This window comes from Vidua chalybeata, chromosome 7, assembly GCF_026979565.1.
Source record: "Vidua chalybeata isolate OUT-0048 chromosome 7, bVidCha1 merged haplotype, whole genome shotgun sequence".
Classification (NCBI taxonomy): Eukaryota; Metazoa; Chordata; class Aves; order Passeriformes; family Viduidae; genus Vidua; species Vidua chalybeata.
The window spans coordinates 18767053-18789685 of record NC_071536.1 but is presented as its reverse complement, the minus strand read 5'-3'; the positions used below and the strand labels follow the sequence as shown (position 1 = coordinate 18789685).

The 22633-nt window shown below is 39.6% G+C and overlaps 1 protein-coding gene across 11 annotated transcripts in view; it reads left to right on the top strand.

Moving 5' to 3' along the window:
• Positions 1-22633, top strand: part of ITGA6 (integrin subunit alpha 6) — a 127888-nt gene that overhangs the window by 4717 nt on the left and 100538 nt on the right. For 5 of the 11 annotated variants that reach the window (XM_053947570.1, XM_053947567.1, XM_053947573.1 and 2 more), the window contains exon 2: positions 1515-1579. The exons of the other annotated variants lie outside the window; for them this stretch is intronic. The gene's annotated coding sequence lies outside the window, so the exon portion shown is untranslated. The remainder of the gene's footprint in view (positions 1-1514; positions 1580-22633) is intronic. 11 annotated transcript variants of the gene reach the window in all.

Below are 22633 nucleotides of genomic sequence, written 5' to 3'. Positions count from 1 at the left end.
TACTCCAGGGCAAGTGCTTGTGAGCCCACTTTATAGTGGATTTGAGCACACTCAAGTTCAACCAATAAGAAAATCTTTGTCAAAAGTGTTTTGTGTATGAATATTTAGATGAAACAAAAGTCTTTAGTAAGAGCATGCATGAAAAATGCTTTCAAGATGAATCATAATTTCTGATATTGCTGTAGTGGCGTGAGAGTAGATGAGAGATGTATTTTGTGGGAGTGGATTTAAGCTGAGTTGATCAGTTGTATCATTTTGAGCTCTTGTTTTGCACAGGTAGAGAACAGTAGAGAACATTTTATTTTTCCTTGACTGTAACATCTGTACAACCTTTACCTGTGCAGTGTAAGCACAGTTTAAGCAAACTTCAACACTGAGAATAACCTAGACTGCTTTGGTGTTAGCTTAAATGTGATTATTTTAAGGGTTCAGTTTAGTGGACAATGGTGTTTGGAATTCAGAAATGCTACATCACCTCACTGGATGAATTTTGATTTGTAGTGCCAGTGAACTGTCTGAGGTGTGGAGTGTGCTTTCTTCTGCAGGATCTTGTTTGAACTGACACCTCCTATGACTGGCAAATAATAAAGTCTGTTCCTTATGGAAAACATGAATGCCTTGCTTGGAAGGATGAGATGTGTGTTTTGCTTTAAAGAAGATAAGTACAAGAACAAATCTAGTAAATGGATTATACAGCTGCAGAGTACTTGGGACACGTCCTAGATTGCTACATTCTCATCTGGAATGCTGTACTAAATTGATTCAAATTGTGGACCATGCAAACTGCAGAGCCACTTCATGGGAATACTTGGACATGTGCTCTGGGATTTGGCACTGGCTATTCCCAGCCTTTGTAGGCATCTTAAGTAGAAATGATTAATTGCTCAAACTTGGAAATTTAAAAGAAAATCTTCTTCTTTCCAGTAGTGAGAAAATATGCACATACAAACCTTAAAAATTAATTGGCTTTGAAGTTAATTTGCTTTTTTTTTTAAGTGGTGAAGTAAATGTGATCAGAAGTGAGTGTGTTGCTATGACCTTGACTGGTGAAGCCACGGTTGTCTCATGAACTGGTTGGGGGACCTTTTCTTCAGGCTGTGTAGCTGAAGTCTGTTGTGTAAATATGAAAACAGCGGGAGTTTTGGGCAGTGAATTGTCTGTGAGGAGTGCTCAATCTCATAATCTGCACACATATCTATCTTGAAACTGCTCCTCCTTGGAAGGAAAGGGGTGAAAGGAACTGTGTTCAGGTTCACAAGAGTTACTGGCCTTGCGTTTTGTTGTGGTTGCTTCGCTTACAATATTGGCAGGTGATTTGCACATGTATTTCATCTCACAGTATTTTCCCTGTTGGCAGAATGCCTAGGTCTGAGAAGTACATGCCTTTTATGAACACTGCTGTAAATCTAAATAAATTAAATTAGACTGTTGCTTTTTACCTGTATGCATGTCTGTCAGGGATTAGTGTTGTCACCTAAGGAGCTCAAGCTCCTTAATTTTTTTTTTCTTTTCAGCTTGGAAGCTAAGAAAAAATCTAAGAAGAAAAGATCTTGAAAAGTGAGAGAGCAGAGATAAAGTGGTAGGTGGGAAGTTAACTAAGTAAATTCTATTGCCTTCAGGTCCTCTCGTGACTCAGTCCTTATGTGACTTTGCATGTAATTTTCAAAAGTCGTTGAAAAATGGATTAAGATTAATGTGAACATTAACGTGTAAAGATTCTAAGTGGCCACAGGGTGTCCCCGCTGTTCCATGCTGGTGCATCCTGATAGGCCAGTTATCCTGTAGTACAAAGCTTGATACATGTCTTAAATATGCTGTTTTGTATGTTGTAGGTTTTAGCATTTGTTTTTATATTTCCAATACTTATTTGTCAGGGCAACCAATTAATATCTAGTCTGATGGAGGGAGAACGGAAAAAAAGGAATTGCTTTGCTTGGTTTGCTTGCTTTAGGTCTGAGTTCTCTTTTAACTTCCAAAGGTTGGGTGTGGACAAGACTTGATTTTTCTGAAGTAACAGTTATTCATTACATGTGAGTGCAGTTTGGTTGCTGAAATTATAATGAGAATTTATTCAGAAAGAGAGTTTTCTGTCCACTTTTAAAAGCCTGCTACAGGAGGTTTGCATTTTGACCAAGAAAGTGTAGTGGCATACTTATCTAAGGACTTGTCTGAACAACATTAGTGGCATCAAATTAAGGGGTGAAAGTAGAAGTAATGTTTCTGGGCTCTTAGGGTAGATTACTTTAGATATGGTTTAATTTAAGCAGAAGTGAGGTGTTCTGCACAATAAATGCATCCAAGTGGGAAGCTGGTGCAGAGAATAGCTATAGCAGTAAAACTTACACCCCAGCTTCTGAATAGTGTATGTGTCCCAAAACTCTGAATGTACAGTATGTGATGGATCAGACTGTAAGTGATACTGCACAAGGATATGTGCCCCACTCCTGCAAGTGTTCAAGGCCAGGTTGGACAGGACTTAGCACAGCCTGGTCGAGTGGGAAGTGTTCCTGTCCACAGCAGGGGTGTTGGGACTAGATCATCTTTAAGGTCCTTTCCAACCCCAACCATGCTATAATTTTCTAAAAAGTATAAAGTGTAAAGAGCTCTGCATGACGGCTTGGACTTCATATTTTACTAAGTCCATGCTGTTACATGTAAGCTGCCGCTTTCCTGAGGAATTCTTTTAGATACATTAACTATATCCACTTGCTTTAGATTTTCAACACCTCTGAAAATCACACTCAGACCCTCTATGTACGGTATGGCCTTGATGGCATGACTCTTTCAGCTTTATATGTGTCTTTGTGGCAGAGGAATACAGTGGTGCTGTGGTTGGAGTATAGCAGCTCTTAGCTTGCTGTGGTAATGGAGATTTGGATATTGCTGTCTCTGACCTGAGGAAATGTGTGTTATGTCCTCAGCCAGCCTGAATTTGGGAAAGAAAGACTGAGGAACATTGCATGACCAGGTGATTTGCCGTCAGGTTAGCTGGTCCAGTCTTGATAAAAACCCAGGAGCAGAGACAGATAGGAGGAAAGTGTGTTCATAGCCATGTTGTCAGGAGAAAAAAATTTCTCCCAGGAGATGGCACATTTCCACTAGGTTTGTGACAACACAGCTGTGTTGGCAGGCGGACTCCAACCCCCTAGGGGGTCTGAGAAGGAAATGCTGTCTTTCACCTTTCATTCATCCATTGATGAAACCAGACCTCTCCTGGCAAACTCTGGGATGGTAAAATAGGTATGAAAGGAAGCATTCCTCTGTTAACGAGTTGTGGCTGCCAGTTGTTACTTACCTAACATACATGTACATGTTAAATTCTGTTATTATATCAATGCTTGGGAAGCTGGGGAGGGGAGAAGAGAGTGCTGGAAGGGAATGGGAAGGAGAGAGTACTGTCATTTCTCAAATGAGGTGGGGAAACAATGTGTTTTAAAGTCCAGAGAGCAGCTGTTAAGCTGAACCAGAGCTTACTTTACTGTTACTAAACTTTTTTTGTTATGTGTGAAGAAGGCATTGAATACTGTTGAATTCTAAAAGTGTCCTCACTGTTCTGGGGAGAATGGGATAGATATAAGTAAAGAGTTTGTGAGAGGATCTACCTTTTAAAAGAAAATGTGTTTTTGTTGATCCCTGGTTTACATGATCTAGTTAGTTAGTTAAGGTTCTTAGAGTTCTGCAGATATTTAGTAATAACTTTGTGTTGTAACTAGCAGTTCTTCAAAGAAATACCAAGCTGCAAAAAATACATTACCATTGATGATATAGTGAACTGGCAGCAAAGCTAAGTAAGGCTGCTGTGCCAGCTTCTGCCCTTTTTGCCTTGCTTACTTCATATGCTGCCCAGCAGTTGTTTAAGTGTATTGCAGGTAGGTAAATAAATAGGACCTTTATTTCTTCAGCTGATGTCTGACAGCTAGCTGTTTTCTTGTTGCCTCTCATGCTTCTTTTTTTTTTTTTTTTTTTTTTTTTCTTCTGACAGCAGCTCATCTGATGGAGTCAATGTGGTGTTTTGGACACAAGTCTAATGCCTATTGTTAAACCAGGAAGTCAGTGATGCATAATCTCTTGAATTTTAATTAATCTTAAAATCTCGTTGCTGTGCCCATTCTTTCTTATACCTTTTTTTTTTTGGTGATGATGTGGTGGGGCTGTTTTGTGTTTTTTATTTTATTTTATTTTGGTTTTTTTTGTCTTGTTTTTATTTGCACTGTAAGGGTGGGTCACATTATCATGGAAGTTGTCAAGGATGCAGTTATATTTAAAACCACATTGAAGAACAAATGTGCATCATATGTGTTACTTATTTGCACGGTGGTATATAACAATACTCAGTTCATCCACATACACAAATGTGGGGCTTGCATTGGCAATTTCAACAGGAGATTCAGGAAACTTAGTCTTTTTCCCTGGTGATGGTATCTGAAGATGAAAAATATGCCTATATACTTATGAAAGCTGGCAGAAAAATCTCTTTGACAATAACAATGGTTATCCTCTTGCATCCTTACTCCCTTCTAGTATGCATTATTGAAAATGGATAATTGAAATTGGAGTCAGTATAAACCACAGCAGTCTTCATGAAAAATGTGAAAAATACTTTTAACGTTTTTTTCAAGTAGCTTGTCATGGTTTGACATGGAAGTGAATTTTCTCAGGAAGTTGGTAGTCAAACCAGTCAGTGGTTGGGGTTGGATATTGGCATTTGGACTGACTACTGAAGGCATGGGCACACCTCTGAGAACACAGGGGGTTAAAAGCAAGAACTCCCAGGGGAACTGTCTCTTTGGTTCCGGTCAGTGTGGAGTGCAGAGTCTCCCCTGCCCAGCCTCAGGCTGGGTGGGGGAGGGGCAGCCATGTCTGAGTATTGATTATCTGAAGGGTGGGAACCTGATTGAGCGTCCGAGTTGCGTCTCACTGTGGTTTGTTGGAATTGGGGGTGGGGAGGAGGAATGTTTTGGAAGGTTTTAATCTTGGATTTAGTGTGTGTGTCTTTTATAGTAGTAGTAGCTTAATAAAGTTTTTTTCCTTTATTTCTAAGCTTGGGCCTGCTTTGCTCTGTTCCTGATCACATCTCACAATATTTATTTTTGGAAGGTGTATTTTCATGGGGGGTGCTGGCATTGTGCCAGCATCAACCCATGACATAGCTTTAAGCTGTACTTAAGGGTAATATCAGGAAATCTGTGGCAATCTTCTACAGGACCTGCAGAGGGAATAGAACCATCTTGTAGACTTAATGCAGTTCCTTCAGGAGGTTTTCTGAAGGTCATGTTTGAAGTTAATACGCACACTGTGTTCATGAAGAGAAATATCCCTGGGCAATTCCCTACTTGCATCAGGAATTTCCGCTCTTGCCTGAAGGAGAAAAACAATGCCTGAATTTTCTTTTGCATGAAATTGAAATTTCAAAACCATGCCATTACCGAATGTGTCTGGTGTTTTTCACTGGAGCATGGCAGTATCTCTTGAACAAATTTGTTACTGTTGTAACAAGATGGCTAATAGATTGGTGCTTTCTAAATGTGCCCAGTTGGCTGCAGTGTAGATTTCCAAATGTTGCCTTAAATACCTCCCTCTCATGGCTTGTTTCCTGAATTGGTGCTTCACCTGAGCTTGAAAAACTTTTAATTTCTTGGGATGTTTCCAAAGTTCTGGTATCACATCTATGAGAACAAGACTTTAGAAAATCCTCCTCAACAAAGCATAAAGGCCTACAGCTTTTTCTTTTATACAATATGTTGAATACAGAATTTGGGAAGGTTTTGTTGTTGTCTCTGTCGTTTGCAGTGTAGTTTCGGGCAAAAATAATTTTTTTTTTTGGTGCTAAGCCAGTTCTGGAGTTAGGGTAGGAAATTTGTGAGCTGGGTGCAGCCACAGGTGCTGGTGTCTGATTCTACTAGGGCTTATCTCCTTGTCATGCTGCCTCTGGCCTGGGTGAATGCACAGATGGGGCAGGAGCCAGGGAGGAGATTCCCATCCAAAACAATTGCAGAGGGCAGCTCTACACTATGATTCCTGCTACTCAGTGGGGCCCACTGCTCCAGTGTCCACCCTGGCATGGCACTGGACCTGTGGAGACAAGTGTGGCAAAGCCAGTGGGACTTGTGCACTGTGGGGACATTATGGGGTGGGTAAAAGGAGGTGAAGAAAACTGGTCTGGTGGAATGTGTGGCAGAGGGGTTGGAACTAGATGGTCTTTGAGATTCCTTCCAACCCTTCTATGATTTATGGCTGATCTCCAGTAGTTTCATAATGCTGTGACCTCTTCTGAGGTACAGTAAAATTAAAGCAAGAGCAATGCACTGTCACAGATCTCTAGTATGATGTCTACCAATGTGTTGCCAAGCAAAGATCTGGACCCCACCTGATTTGAAAATTGTTTTGATTTGATAGTTTCTAGCAGCTCTACTTGTTTCATATCTCTACCATTGAATATCATAAACTGGGAATTATGTTTCATTAGGAATTACACATTACATATCTTTCTTAGGGTAGAGCATACCTATAAATTTATGGATTACTTCATTAAAATATTTTATTGCATATTGCTCCATCAAACAACGTATTAACATTAAAGATCACACACAGAGGAACAGTGTTTAGTAATGCATAGCATTAGCAAACAGCATTACTTGGCAGTCTGACCACCCAGCTTATAACAAAGGCTTTGCCTTTCACGTCAGTGAGATCTTTGTATTGCTGCCAGTATTGTATTCCACAATACTGCTTCATGGTTGTGTAAAACTTGTGAGAGGAGAAGACTTAGAGAAATAACAGACTACGCCATAATGCATCAAGATTATACGCTGTTTATCATAAATGCCATGCTAAGCACTGGCTGAGTCATTAAAGTGATGGTGTGTGTGAGTGGATGGCTCTGTGTTTAATTTCTTTCTTGTGTTCCTTCATGTAATATTGTTTTAGTTGTTGAGCCCTAGTACTTTCACTAATACTTGCTCTATTTAGCTACTGCCAGTTTTGACTGAGCACCAGCCACAATGAGTAGAAATTTTCTAAACTTGTTTTTAATTATCTGTCTGAGAGCTAATAAAGTAGTTTTATCCTTCTTACTTGGTATGTTCAAGCAGTTTCCAGATTACTTGGATTTATACCTCTGAAATGTGCTTGATCAAGATTGGAGGATGACAATTTTAATAAATATTTTAATTCAAAAGAGGTCTCTGTACAGCAGTTATACACCCTTGTTATTGCAATGGAATCAAAGAGATTATGATATGTGCCTGCATAGGAAAAACAGTATCTTGACTTAAAGCCAGCAAGAAAATAATTAATGACTTCAGCTATCAAAACTTAAAAGCAGTAATTTCTCCAAACCATTTTATTTTGTCTGGAAAACCTGGAGTCTGTTTTACAAAATAGTCTGGAGCATTAAGGAAACTTACAGGTCATTCAAACACACTAGTGCTACCCTGAGAACAACTAGAGACCATGACAACTTTATTTTCAGGTAAGAACCCCAGAGTTCTTATTATCAGTGAGCATTAACACCTTTTATCTTGGGCAAGGAATGCAAACATATTAGTATTACAGAGAAAGCTCTGCAGCAGAAAACAATAGCTTCCTATTTCCTCTACAACTTAGACAGTGGTAGTATGTATATTTACAATATTTACTCTTTGTATATTTATGTGTTCTATGAACACTTCAGTTTAACTGCACAGGAGACTTTTGAGGGCATTTGTTTCTTTGTTTGGATGCTAAGACTTTGTTGATTTGTTTTTTATTTATTTTGTTACTGCCAGTCAGTCAGTAACTGTTGGCACTGATAAGCAGTATTCCAGCAATCAATAAGCTTGCTTTCAAGGCTGACTGAGGTGCTGGTAGTAGTGTCTGTCAACCACAGCTGTTGTCTATAACACCAGTTCCAGATTTTATTTTGGAAGCCTCAGATGAAGTCACTGCATGACTACAAACAGCAACAAGTGAGAAGAAATAAAATTCTAGGATCCTAACTTTTACACTTTAAGACAATAAGGGAATCTGTAATCTGTACAAAAAATGTGGAATGAGAACTGAAAAGAAACAAAGAAGCTGCAGTAATCTGAAAACAACAGCAAGTGAACTAAGAGCTGCACTCAAGGGTTAAGGGGTTTGCTGACTTTTAGACCTCTGCCTATTCGGTCATTAATGCCTGGCTTCAACCTTTGATCTTTCTGCAATTCTGGAAGCTCTCTTCATTTTTTTCCAACACAAGGCCAAAGTTGTGTGATTACAATGAGGCTGTTATACTGATCATCCCACATATGGATGCAGCACAGAAGACTCTGAGAAGTGGCTTACGTTGAAAGAATTCAACAATCTACATAGTAAAATGTATATTAATCTCAAACAGTCTTTATTATATGAGTAAGGTGTAATTGTTTTTGTTTAAGCAGAGCTCTTTTTTCAGGAGGGAAGTTGCACCTCAGAACAAGATAAAGGATTGATAATCTAAGCTCCACTGTGACACATTAGGCAGAGAGGAAGGGGCTGTTTGTCAAGCCAGGACTGTTGGAGAGCAAAGCTCTTGGAAGACAGTGAAGAGCAGCAACATGAGACTACAAAAACTTGGGGCCAGCAATGCTGAAGTATAAGTGCAATCAAACTCGGACACCCTTGCTGTTAACTCCCAATAATTAAGCCTCGAAAGACACCAGTGTTGATAAATTGTGCACAGCAGATTAATTAGAGACTTGGCTAACTTGAAATTACACAAATCTCAGGGAAAAGTATGTCCTTTGGGGCAGGGCAGGAAACACTTGATGTATGTATTTCTTATGAAATGTTCCTGTTTAATTTTTAGGAAATATTTTCCCTTGATATTTGGGTAAGTTACATAGTAGTGTCTATAGTGGTTTCTTGGATTGCCATGCATGACAGCTTTTGCTGTTGATTTTTATGGGCCAGAGTCTTGGCCATTTCAGGGTATCATTGACGATTCAGGAGCATGACTGTAGATTTGTGAGTAAAATATAGAGATTGCAAACACCATGGCTTTCCCAGTGTCTTTGTGGTTGTTCTGATTCGTGGAGTAGTGTCAATGTGGGAACTCTAGCCCCTTTCCTGAGGCTGTGAAAGGAAAGAACTTGGAAAGAACCTGTGTTGCCTGATTATCCAAAGCTACCCTTTTACATATTTGCTAACATGTTGTCCTTTCCCGCTTGTATGGAAATACTTGATTTTTTTTTTTTATTCTACTCCACCACCGCTGACAATCTGAACCATAGGTCTGGTAAGCTAATTGTTCCCAGAGCACAGTTTTTGAACTACTTGCCAGCTCTGACTGAAGTACAGACATCTCGTTGGTGTTGCAGCCTCTCTTCATCTTCCTCCTCATCTGTATCTAGTTTGGATGTGCTGTCTATCTGTCCCTCCTACTGCCCTTGTGTTGCTTAGAGAGCCTATCCAGGAGTTGTGGGTAAAGCACAGAGTCATGGAAACAGGAGCTGTGTATGCCACACTCAGAGGGTCTTGGAGCATGTTGGGGCTGACTCCAAGGCAGACTCATTCAAGCTCAATCTTGCCTTTCAGGCTTAACCACTGGCAGGCTCTATCTTGTCCCACATACCAGCACTTGGACTCACATGGGGTTACAGAGGAGAATCCCAGGATGTCTGTGCTGTAAACAAAGATGTAACTGTGGAGACAAATACTGAAATCTTGTCAGCTGGAAGAGTTGTGTCATGAAATTTCAGCCAGTTCAGTCCAGTGACTTTTAATATTTTTATTTTTAATTTTTTAAGCATAAAACCCAAAAAGGACTATTAGATTATTTTCTTGGCCACTACCTGACACTTAGTCTAGCTACCAACATACTTAGCAAACAAAACTGACAAAAGGTGTAATGAACTCTAATTAGAAGGAATCTTAGGACTAGTGTAATCATTAATAACAATAGGAAAGTTAGGGAGTTGCATTGTAATTGGAGGATAGTATCAAAAAGATTACTATTTAAAAAGAAAAAGAAAAACTAGAAAAAGCTTGCTTTCTTTGAGATCACTCACTACCAAATATTTTTCTATTTGGCAATTATATGCTTTTCCAGTATTAAAAAAAGAGCATGACAGCATAGCGAGGCTTCCTGTTAAAATGTGATATCTCCCTGCACAGTCAATAGGCAGAGTGTATTTACCAGGAAATTACTGAAAATCTTCCTGGAATATGACAGATGAGCTGTCCAGAGCCAGCTATCACCGAGGTTCCTGGTAGATGTAGACGTCTTATAGAATCCAGTAATTGGTGATATATTTTAATTAGCTGCAGCTCTCCTTTTGAGTTCAACAAGCTGGATTAGTGACTTACCACTGTCAGTTGGAGAACTTAATTTACATATGGTTTCTTGCTGTGCTCATTCTGAAGAATGAAACTATTCGTTTCATGTTGTTGTTATTTAAGCACTATCACTTAAGCAGTACATCAGTGCCTGACAACGTGGCATTAAAAAATTAACGTTCTTTAACAAAGTTAGGAACCCACAGCCCTGTGAATTTGGCTCATCTTTCTGCAGTGTTGCTGTGCAACTGTATATGCTTATCCTTGGCTGCACTAGGTTTGATCAGTGTGAGTTTGCAGAAATTAATAGCTAGCCCAGTGGGTCAAATTTCTTGTGGAAACTGGCTGCTCTGTTGCAGGGACTGCCAGTTTTTTTCAGGAACAGAGGAGGCAGATGGAGCTGAATATGGTAAAGAACTGATATATTTACTGTTTGGAAATGGTTTTATATGTGTACATTGTTAAAAGTTTGTCATGGTATAGACGGCCTCAGTAGAACTCAGTGTGTAAAAACTGCAGTCAGCGTGCCTTGCCTGTGCCGTTCAAAAAGTAAAGGGACCCTGGAAATCGAGTAGGTAGGATGTTACCTTTGCAGGAAGAAGTATACCTGTTGCTCTTAAAACCCAGTAACTTGAGTTACTGAGACCAGCTAGTCTGCTGTGTGGGTGGGGATTTGGAGTCATGGAGACACTAGAGGTAGTGTTTCTCTTCCGTTTTAGTTTTCCACTGCTTAGTGATGCAAAGACTGCTGCTCACCCTCAAATAGCCCATCTACTTCTCTGGCCTTTTGTGGCTTACTTCCACTTCATGTCATGGGTCTTGTATACCTGAGTACAAGACCCAGGGACATTTGAAATCTCTCACAGGTTGGCTGCAGTCACATTTTCTGGCTGTGGGTGCATTTTCACCTCTAAACTCTCCACAGAACCCATGGTTGGGCATATTGAGAAAGTTTTAATAAATCCCTAAAGGAAGTCAAATTATACGAGATGAAGATTGTCCTTGCACACAAACACCTCAGATTCATGGTCACATTGACCTGGCAGAGGCTAGCACTGTGTCTGAGTGAGGTGGTCCTGCTGTTCTGGTTGCTCTTCCATCTGCTGTACTGACCCCTTCATGTGCTGGCATAAGTGTACTTGTGGTACTTATGGTAAACTGTGCATACAACAGAGTGACTTAATGGTGAAATGACAATCTTGGTGCCCTTAAGTAGTGCATTTCTGTGTGCAGTTGGCACACACAGTTATGTAAATCTTAAGGTGTGTTCAGGAAGCAGAGTGAGACAGCTGTGTGGCTTGAGTCATAGGACTTCGGTTAGAGAAATGTATTGCAACATTTTTGAAGTGGAGGAAAAGGGAGAATTGACCCCCCCCCCCCCCGCCACTGCTGTCCCTGTGACTTGGAAACATGGGCTTGAGCTGTAAGGGTTGATTTGAAGATTTCAACACTAGGCTCCTAAATCCCACTCTATGCACTTTGTGTCTCTGGAGTGACAGAACTTAAGATGGACTTTTCTTTTAGTAGGGCAAGTGCAAACTCTTTCTAAACAGGGAAGGCATTTTAATACTCAAACATTTTTCTGTAACTGAAATGCTGCATCTCTTGTGTCTCTGGTATATGTGCCTTTTTCTGAGTTGTTTCCAGGGGTATGCAGGAGAGAAGTAGTTACAGCAGAGGACACTGTCATGGGCTCAGGAAGGACTGGAAACAAAACCAGCTACGTAAAAATGCAAATGATCTCTTTCTCTTCGCTGTTTTTTGTTCTTCTTACAAGGTGATGGCAGACAGTGACTTGCTGGACTTTTGTTTCAGCTACATGTAATATATTCCAGCATTACAGGAGATACAAAAGCCATTTTACTGAAGGTGTAAATTAGCTTGCACTCAGGATTGTTACCAGATCACAGAACAGTGTGTGAAGCATACCAAATGATAGAGCTGAGTATGCAGCAATTATACCAGTTCAGAGAGAGGCTGCCACCTTTTTGCTCCAGTGATACAACAATTGGCAAGGACAGAAGTTGCAGCATCTTGGAGATATTCATGAAGAGGAGAGAAAAAAGGCATTGAATTAGCATTTAGTGTCTCTAGCTGCCAAACTGTCTCACTTAGGCTGAATATCACTGCCAGGCTGTGTACTCTCAGCAGCATGTTTTGGATTGCAAGGAGGCTGGGGGGGAGCTGGGAAGCACCCACCATGAGCAGTGTGTGAAGACGGGAGTTGACTGCCAAGTGGTAATTTCTGCTGGATAGTTTGAGCATTCAGCCCATCAGTGGAATGCTACCTGGCATGTATATGGAGCTAAATTGACTGACAGAATTCTAGTTGAATCTTCAGCTTTCAGCTCTGTACCATATTAACGGAAAGACAAGATGTCCAAGAAAAGTCTGCTTCCTTTGGAGTAATTAAGTTTTTTATAAACTGCATTATCCAGACACCTAGGAATCAGAGACTGTGGTTGTATTGTACAGGACAGACACAAGGAAGTGTAGGTCATCAGTAAATAGCTTATTGATTAATACAGTTAATTTAACAGATTTGCAAAGCTCCATTGCCTTTTTTTTTTTTTTAGTAGTGTATCAAAGATTTCATGTTAGGTAGCCAGGTATATTTATTCTGTTTGCAAAAGCTGCTTGGTGAATCTTGTTTTTGTGCAGGCTAGTCTTATTTGGACTCTTATGTCAATGAATGTGTGTATCAAGGTCCCCTTAAGAAACTGGAGTGTATATTATAGCAGATTATTATCCTTAGAGTTGTTATGTGGATTTTAAGGTATGCTTTAATCTCTTACTGCCTCTTCCCTGGAAGATTGCTTTTTAAGTAGCAAAGCTGTTTAAAGCTTCTTAGGTTTTGGGTTTTGTTCTTTTTCAATTTAAGAGGAAAACACTACATGCACTTTTATCTCTTATCTATTGTTCACCACAGCTGTAACTGTTTACTCTCATAGTTTAAAATATAGCCATTGTGACAGAGTCTTGTTCTACAATGTTCAGCTGTGACTCTGGTGCTAATTTATTCAGTTAATCATTAAAAGAACAGTGTTGCTGATCAGTAACAAAGCAGAGTTTGAGACTGAAATGAAGCTGCTGCACAAACTAAGGTGGAAACTAATATAGGAATAATAGCAATAATCAGCTGGTTAAGAGTTGGATTTTATGTCTGTTTACTCTTGGAAGTAAAGAGAGAGAGTAGTTTGGAAAGAGGAAAGAAAGTACTTCTTAACTCTGTACATGATGTAAACTCAGTCCAACCCCTTTACTATGATAGCTAACATTTTATGTTACATATTCATATAATAGATGACGGATAATGTAAGAAATTCTTGTTTACCTGTACTTGCTTAAATATAGAAGTGTTTATGGCAAAAGCACATTGTTCTGACCTTCCATGTTAACATTAATTGCATTTCCCAGTATCCACTCTCTGAATCATAACTGAAAGACCTTTGAGTTTTAGTAATGTAAAGCACCTCTTTGCGTTTTGTAGGTTTTGTTTGGCTTTTTTTCCTTTAATAACAAAAAAGTAAATAATTAACACAGCTAAATTTAGTAGTGATAGAACAGGATTCATCCTACTGAGCAGCAGTGAATACTGGGAGAAACCTGCATTATGTAAGTATGATTCTGTGGCTAAGGCCATGATTATCCATTTTGCAGCTGAGTTAGCCAAGTATTTAGTATGGTCTGAAAAAATGCTTCCCTTTTCTTTGCTTAAGTCTTCAAAAGCTAGTTGTGATGGATGCTTCCTTTTTCTTATGTTTGACCATTTGTCAGTTCAGCCTGAGGATGATCCAGTCTGGTATCAGCTGGAGTATCACCATGTTCCCCAGTACAATTGAGATTTTTTAGCTTAATGGAGGAACTAGAACCATTATGGTATGGAAGCTAAGGTAATTCAGAAGTAGCCTACCAGGCTGACTTTTGCAGCCATTTAATCTGATTGATTCTAAAAGATTAATTAGGAGTGCTGACGGGAGGAGACTTTTGGGGACCAGCCTGGGGGAACTATGAAACATTCTCTTACCCTGAGAAGCTCAACTTTTGTTCCTCACTTTTTATTTTGAATGCAGTTTTCATGATTCAGCAAGCTCAGGATTGAGAGAAGTGCCAGACTGATGTTTGTAGGCAGGTCTGTCTTCTATGTCTTTTCACTGTGCCTGCTATCTGTAAGCGTGACCCTGCTTGACAAAGGTTACAAGTACTTATTCCTACACATGCCATCTTTGCTTCCTTTTTCCCCAGTTTGTTTTGTGTTGCATGTTTATGAGGCATGGCCTGGTGCTACTTGTGAACTTGTTTGCACGGTGTCCTGTGTTGAGGCCCAGCTGCTGCAGTGTGCCCAAGCCACTGGCAGCTGTCTCCATCTCACTACCTGAGTTAGAGTCTGGGTTCTTCATTCTGAGCTGATGCATGGCCCAAGCACTCAAAGCAGTTTTTGGTTGTGTTGTAGTTGAAGAGTGCAGGTGATGTGCTTAGCTGCTGAAGGGGAAGAAGGCCAGGGGAATGTCATGCCTTATTTTATTACCAAGGTAAAGGAGTTACTTCAGAAGTGTCAGATAAAGATTAAATGTGGTCATTATACCTGTGTTTCTTGGTACAGCTATTAGTAAGGACATACTGGCTATCTCAGTCAACAATTTAATGTTGTTTTTCTTCATGCTAAAGTCACTGAAGGCTTTTAAAATTGCTCTTAAAGGGTATTTCTCTTATATGCTGTTTGGATATAGCATAATGAGATTTAAAAAACCTTTAAGAAGCAATTAGAAATAGAGGTGTGAACAGCTGTAAGTTTCCATTGATGCTGCAAAGTGAACATGCTGAAAGGAAGGCTGAACACTAATATGGGAATGGTCATGGGATGAAAAGGCTTATGTAGGTGCTTTCTCCAGCAACTGCTAGTAGTAGACTGGAGGAGGCATGTAAAGACTAAGTAAGGGAATTACAGATCACCCCTTCTGTGTTCTCTGGTCTGAATCAACCAGAAGCTGGAAGAGATCCCAGGGTGAGATGTTCTACATGAACTGCTACGTTTTACTAGCTATCGATCAACCTACCCTTCAAGAATGTGTCTAATCACTTTTTGAAGGCATTTATACTGCTGCTGCACAATACCATGGAAGCTTAAAAACATAGAAATTTAACTGGTCTTTACATGAAAAGTTCTGCCACCTGATGTGAATTAGTAGTAGTAAGTGAAATAATTTATGAGAGACCAAACAAACATTTCCTATACAGCTTCTCCTATACAGAATACTATCATATCCCTTGGTCATCTTTGGATGAAAAGTGACAAGTTTTACTTCTGGTACTGTAGGGAGAGATTGCAGGGACTGAGGAAAGACTGACCTCAACTCTGCATGCCATCAAAAAAATAGCCTTCTGTGCATAGCTATGATAAGTAACTGTTGGAGTGCATCAACAATTTTACTTCACTCCAAAAGATTCTCTCTACACAAGGTTTAAGGGACAGCTGACACAGGATAGTCATAAACGAGCTACTTATTGCTGAGCATAAACCTTATTAGGGCTAATACCATGTCCTGTGTGTAAGATATATCCTACTTTAGTGATGCTCAGGCATAAGAATGCCAGCTGTTACTATCTTTGTTTCACAGTGATAGAATGATGGGACAATTATTTCACCCATTAGGGAGAAGAACCCTAAAGGACCTGCACTTCTAACCATTACAGTCCCTTTATCAGTAGACCCATGGAAAGAGTATTCCTTGAGGTGTGCCCATGCTCTTACGGGAACTGGGATGTTCGCACATGTTTTGGTTTATGTTTACAAAAATGTTTCTCATACAGAGACATTTGCTTTTATTCCTGAAAAAATTGAGTGCCTGACTTAGCTTTGATACTCTAAACTCCTAACAATAGTTCCAGAAGAACATTCTTATCAAATAAGAGACTTAAACAAAAATTTTTTTGAGGTTAAATAAAATTTGCATTTGTACTTACTGTGTGGTCCCAAGAAGAAAATGGTTGTCACATTCTTAGAGGAAGTCTTAAAGCACAGGTTGTTTCATTGCCCTGTGTTTTGTTTCAGAAGGGAAGGACAGTATTCTGAAGATATGTGAGCAGTTATTGGGAAGTTTATAAGGAAAAGTCTTACTAACTGCTTCAGTGTTTTCCAACTGTTCTAAGCTGTCTGAGGCACATGGGGGGCTAGTGCCCACTATCTGAAAGCTGGGATGTAGAACCTTTGCCTTACTGCAAGCTGCACCTTACACCTTAGTAATTTAGGTAAGGAAGCCCATCCATTTGTGGGGATCTTAGCACCTGCTGGCTGCCCCTTCACACTCTGGTGTCACACACAGAATCTTTTGGCCAGCTCTACAGAGGAGGGAGACAACTGCTGCTATCTCTGGTGTGGTAAGCCCAAGTGAGAATGTCTTGAAGGAGGAACAGGCACGCTCTAAGGAAACAGTGCTCTTGGTGTAACATTATCTGGCATGAATATGTAGTTTCAGAAATAATTCTACAAGGAGGAGAACAATACTATCACAAAGTAGTTGCAGCTTTTCTGCCAAAGCTAGCTTTTCAGCAGCAAAATATGTTTAAGAAATATTTTATTTAAAATGTTTTTTTTTTTTTTCTGATTTATACTTCAGCTACAGTCAAATTTCTCTGAGGTCTTTATTTAATTTCTGAGTCATACTTCTTCTTTCTTTTCTTAAATAACAGCCTTCCTAGTTTGAGAATAGCAGTACTACTGTACCTGCCACTTCTCCTCTTCTACACTGCATAGTGCTGCTACCCGGCAGTGAGGGTCCAGGTGCATCTACAGCCTGGGAAGCAATAGTCTGCTGTCACCTGTCTAAACAGATCTGATTCCTGCCTGCTGTGGTAACACCTCCAAGTCCTGGATCACCTTGGGGTAGTTGCTGAGGAGACTGGAATACCCCACACTGAGCTGACTTCCTTGTTTTAGAAGGGAAGATAGTCTAGAGGGATGAAAATGTCATTTGCTGGTGTGGGTTGCTGCTCTGCAACACTGTGAGCAAGAGCTATGGTCTTATGTTTCTACCTGTACTATGTTCAGGAAGTCAACAAGCACAACCTATGCACTTTGGCTTTTGCCTCTGTGTCAGGACTCATCCCATAGTTAGGCACCTAGGCTAGGAGACCAGTGCAAGGTGAGAATGCTATGCTGGGTGAATGCAGTAAATATTTAGGATAGTAGGAGTGTGTCCTGAAATGAAATGAGAGCTTGTTTTTTTTTGCTAAAGTTAGTGTGTTGTTGCAATTTGTTTCTTCTGATCTTGGAGAATTGGAAGTATATCCTTCAGAACACTGGTCTTTCTTGCTGGTTAGCATAGCCAAAATATCTTAATTGGACAACTAAATGACCAATTTATGGTATGTACTTAAGTACTTAACATACTTAAGGTATGGACCTTAAGATAGGATATAACATATGAAAATGTTGAGTTCTTTTGATGGATGTGAGCATTATAAAATTTGGTACTACTTGATATAAGGCTTTGAGTTTTGTACTTTAAAGTTATTAGTGTATTGATTGCCTATTAATACCTGTTTATTTTACCTTAATGTAGCCAGGAAGTGGTGCTGTCATATTTAAATGAGTCCAGCAGAAACAGAAAGTGTTCCAGTACACCTTTTGGAAAAAAATGAAAAGTGTCCATGGCACTGCTTGGCTGGGACTGTAGTCCCATTTGAGCAAATGCTGGAGTCCCTGAGCTGCCACAGTTAGGTTCACTGGCTAACTACCCAGTTTGCAGAGGACTCTTTTTGTTTTTCAGTGAGAGATATTACATTATTAGCTTTTTTGGATGCAAGAATCAGAAATGCTGAGCTTGTTTGAAATTTTTTCTTAGTTCTCTTTTTTAAATTTTTTTTTTATTTTTTTAATTTATTTTTAGCCATTTTAAAAAGTAGAAATGTAATAGTGACTGCATGCTGAAAGTACTTCCTTTGCTCATCGCATAAGAACGTATTTCCTGTGCTGTGTGTGCATTTTGAGTATGACCTAGAGTCCAGGAGTGATTCATGATGCCTTTGTAATGGGAACCTGACTCGCATAAGTCATGATGAATCACCTTCCTAGGCATGGTGGATGCTGTTCTGGGAAAGAAATGTTCTTTGGGCCTGGTACACTGTGTAAGCACACATTCCTAGTCTGTCTTTCTATGCTTATCCCACCAATTACTCAGACTGTAGGCCTATATCTAAATTGTATTACTATTTATGTAAAAGAACATTTCAGAAAAACAGTATTTTGCCATTGGTTTGACTTCTTGTATGAATAGAAACCCTTGGGCTGCTTTTACAGAGCCTTGTGGTGTTCCTTTCCTTTCCTTTCCTTTCCTTTCCTTTCCTTTCCTTTCCTTTCCTTTCCTTTCCTTTCCTTTCCTTTCCTTTCCTTTCCTTTCCTTTCCTTTCCTTTCCTTTCCTTTCCTTTCCTTTCCTTTCCTTTCCTTTCCTTTCCTTTCCTTTCCTTTCCTTTCCTTTCCTTTCCTTTCCTTCCTTTCCTTTCCTTTCCTTCCTTTCCCTTCCCTTTCCCCTTTCCCCTTTCCCCTTTCCCCTTTCCCCTTTCCCCTTTCCCCTTTCCCCTTTCCCCTTTCCCCTTTCCCCTTTCCCCTTTCCCCTTTCCCCTTTCCCCTTTCCCCTTTCCCCTTTCCCCTTTCCCCTTTCCCCTTTCCCCTTTCCCCTTTCCCCTTTCCCCTTTCCCCTTTCCCCTTTTCTTTCTTTCCCTTGTGACACTGTTACTTCTGGCTGCCTCAGTGGTAACTTTGTCCTCTTGTCACAATGACTCTGCAAAGAACAGATTTGTAAGTGGGAAAGTGTTCCAATATCAATAAGAGTTTTTAAAGCTTCACATTTGGCTTGAATATAGTAGGATGAAGTGGAAATGAAACAGGAAAGTTCAGCTTAGGAAAAACTAACCATATTTTGGAGGGCTTCTTTAAAATTAAACTGACTTGACTCTTAAAATATCTTAACAAACACTTTATTAACCTCAGTGTGTTCAGAGGATTAAGAATGATTTATCCTCTCTCCCCATTGGCCTAAGGAGAATTTGTATTTGCCTTTAGCTTTATGTTCGACATTGCCATAATGCCATTATTATAAGAATGAAATATGTGACAAGTGACTTAGGAAAAATGCAGATTACTGTTTATGAAATGTGGACTAGGCACAATTTTCTGTTTGCAAATATACTTCTTGAAACTGATTATTATCGGACATGATTTCTTAACAGTGAAGTATCTTAAATGAAAATTTAATTATTTTAAAAATTAAAATTACTTTTTTTTTGAAAGTAAAGTAAAATGTACCTACATTTCTGGTCAAGAACAATCAAACTTTTTAGCTCTCAAAAGAATTTTGTAGATACTTTTTTCTTTAAAACAAATATTATACAAGATATGTTAACTAATGTTCGTTATATCATGTGCTTGGATTTTGTGTGTCTGTTTTTGGTCAGCAAGCATGAGAACTGCAGTACAAGTCTTCAGAGTGTGCAAAATATAGGAGTACTCTATGTACTGTGTATAGTTAATAGAGATGATGGTGTTCCTCAAAATTAAGGTTGTCTGGCATTTGTGTGTAAATGATTACTTTTCAGATACTTTTAGCTTGACCAAATTTTAAGCTTTTGGACTGATGTTTGATCTGTGTCTGTGGGTCAAAATTTATGTCCATAAATTTTAGGGGAATTGTTTTTCTGAATACGTCTTGCATTTGTTCCGTATAACGTAATTTAATTTTTTTTAAGAGTTAGGAATTTGCATTTGAAGAAGTTAGGTTAAAAGAACATATGTTAAGTGCAAACTGAGGCATGTTTACAAAATACCAGATTTAAATTCTCTTTTGTAACTTGGAGTCAGTGGTTTACATGGAATGAGTTACAGAGGCATCACCTATATACTTAGTATAGAGGATAAAAATAAATTCTGAATGACCAAATACTAAATAAGGGAGTGTTATGCAGAAGTGCTCCAATAATGTAATTAGAGCTTTATAGTCTAATAGGTATGCAAAGAGAGTCACTTGAGATTGCAACCCACTTGCCATGAGCAGGGATACCTTTTACTAGACCAGGTTACTGAAAGCACCATCCAACATGGCTTTAAACATTTTCTAGGGTGGGGCAGCCACAACTTCTCTGGGCAATGTTTCAGTGCCTCATTACAGTGAAGAATTTATTTCTAATGTCTAGTATATACCTACTTTCAAGTTTAAAGCCACTGCCCTTTGTCCTGCCACTACATCCCCTTGTCCAAAGTCCCTCTTCAGCTTTGTTGTAGATCTCTTTGTACCTTTGTTGTGGGTACTGGAAGGCTGCTAGAATGTATCATCGGAGACTTCTCTTCTCTAGGCTGAACAACCCCAGCTCTCTCAGCCTATCTTCATAGAAGGGGTGCTCCAGCCCTCTCATCATTTTTGTGGCCTTGTCTGGACTTGCTCCAGCAGAATCACAGAAGGTCCACATCCTCCTTGCTGCTGGGACCCCAGAGTTGCATGCAGATTTAAAGTTCATGTTCTGTGAGTGGGTTAAGATGGGAAGTCAGATCCATACTTTTCAGTAGCTAAAATGTCTCTGTAGTATGTCACTTATATTGATGTAAGAACATAACTGAGGAGAATATTGGAAGGGCTGGAATAATTGTTTTAAGGTACTTTTATGATTTTCCTTAATAACTCGTGATACAATGAAATGCAGGAGGGGGATGCACATGAGGTGGTTCACCTTGCTCATAGGAAACTTACTGCCCTACTTGAAACAGAAGGGATAGGAGTGATGTATATGTACTGTTAATTCCATCCACAGGGCATGAAATTCTCTCTTCAAATCTTGCAGCTTGTTCAGGAGAACTTCCCATATTGACAGGTGGTGGAGACAGTACAGCACTTGCAAGCAGCCAGGATATGTGTGCAGGACACCCTTGTATCTGAACAGATGGCTTACAGGTCTGTGACAGTACGGGCTGTTGGTTGTTACAGCGTTGCTGAACTGTTATCAATCCTCTTCTGATCATTGCTAGTGTGTGTGAGTTGAACCCCTTGAAACAGCCTCATAAAAACGTCTTTTCTTACTTGGAAGTTTTGGGCGCAGTACATGCTTCTGAGTGTCCATTTGCACCATGGTAGCACAAGCACACTTTATTTCTGTATCCTCTTGCAGCTGTTCTGGACACAAGCTGTATCTGTGTCCCTAGACTAGCATTTGAGGCTTGTCAACCTTACATGGTAATTGCTTGAGGAGAAACAAGGAAAAGAAATACTGACTTAATAAAAAGCAGCAATATTTGGTTTCAGTAGCTGAGAAGGGTAGGATTGGTTTCCCTAACACATAGCCTGTTGCCAGAAATGGACTTTTCAGACCTGGACCATTTTTTCCTAATATTGCAAGACCAAGTGGACAAATTGTTCTATAGCATCCTGTGTGTGTGCTTAGGAGGTAGTATGGTATTGGCAAGGGGAAATGCAGGTGCTTTTCTTATAGCTAGTGATTAGTACTGATAGTGTTAGAAACAGTTTAGGAAGTAGAAATGCTTTTTGTGAGTTTAGCAGAACTTTAGGACAAAAAGCTTTTCTTTTTCTCTCAGCCAATGTGAACTTGCACTTCACCTGCAGTGAAGTCTGAAATCCAACATCCTACTGTATTGTATTTCTCTATAGACAAACAGCTTTCTTATCAGTCTTGATAAAAGTCAAATAACCTCCTGCATTCAAATAACCTCCTGAATCCAGTTCACAACTCACTTCTAATTTCAAAGCCAAGATCTTATTTCCTAGGAAGACTGTCATGTTGCATCCGCTGAAATTGTTACTGGAAGACACAGCAGTAGTCTGCTTCCACTGAATATTAAATGCTCCAGCATGAAATTTTATTTTACGTTCCAAAGATGTCAGTTGCATAGCTGACATTGTAACATGTCAGAAGAGTTCTGAGTTTAACAGCTGATACATTTTTTGAAGTCATATACATCCCTTAAAGCTGATAAAATTCTAATGACTTACTGAAATAATAGCCTTTTTTTTTTTGGCCTGGATATTGTGCAGACATCACAGCTGCTATGATAGTTGTCACAGTGAGTAATGAGTAGAGTGTAGCAGAAGTGCAGCCTTGCCCAGATGGTGGCACAGAAAACTGGAACTCCTCCCATACAAGTGCTGACCGCACCTGCCACACTCTGCATTTCTCAGAAGGTTCACTATAGGTTGTCAAGGCTTAAGTAGTTTCAATATATGAGTTTAGGGCACAGGTTTCTTGGTGCGTGTTTTCTCTGTGTCTTCCTGCTGTGTCTGGTAATATTTTTGCCTCGTGAGATTGAGGATTGTATATCAAATATATATAGAATGGGTTATGGCATATAGATTATGG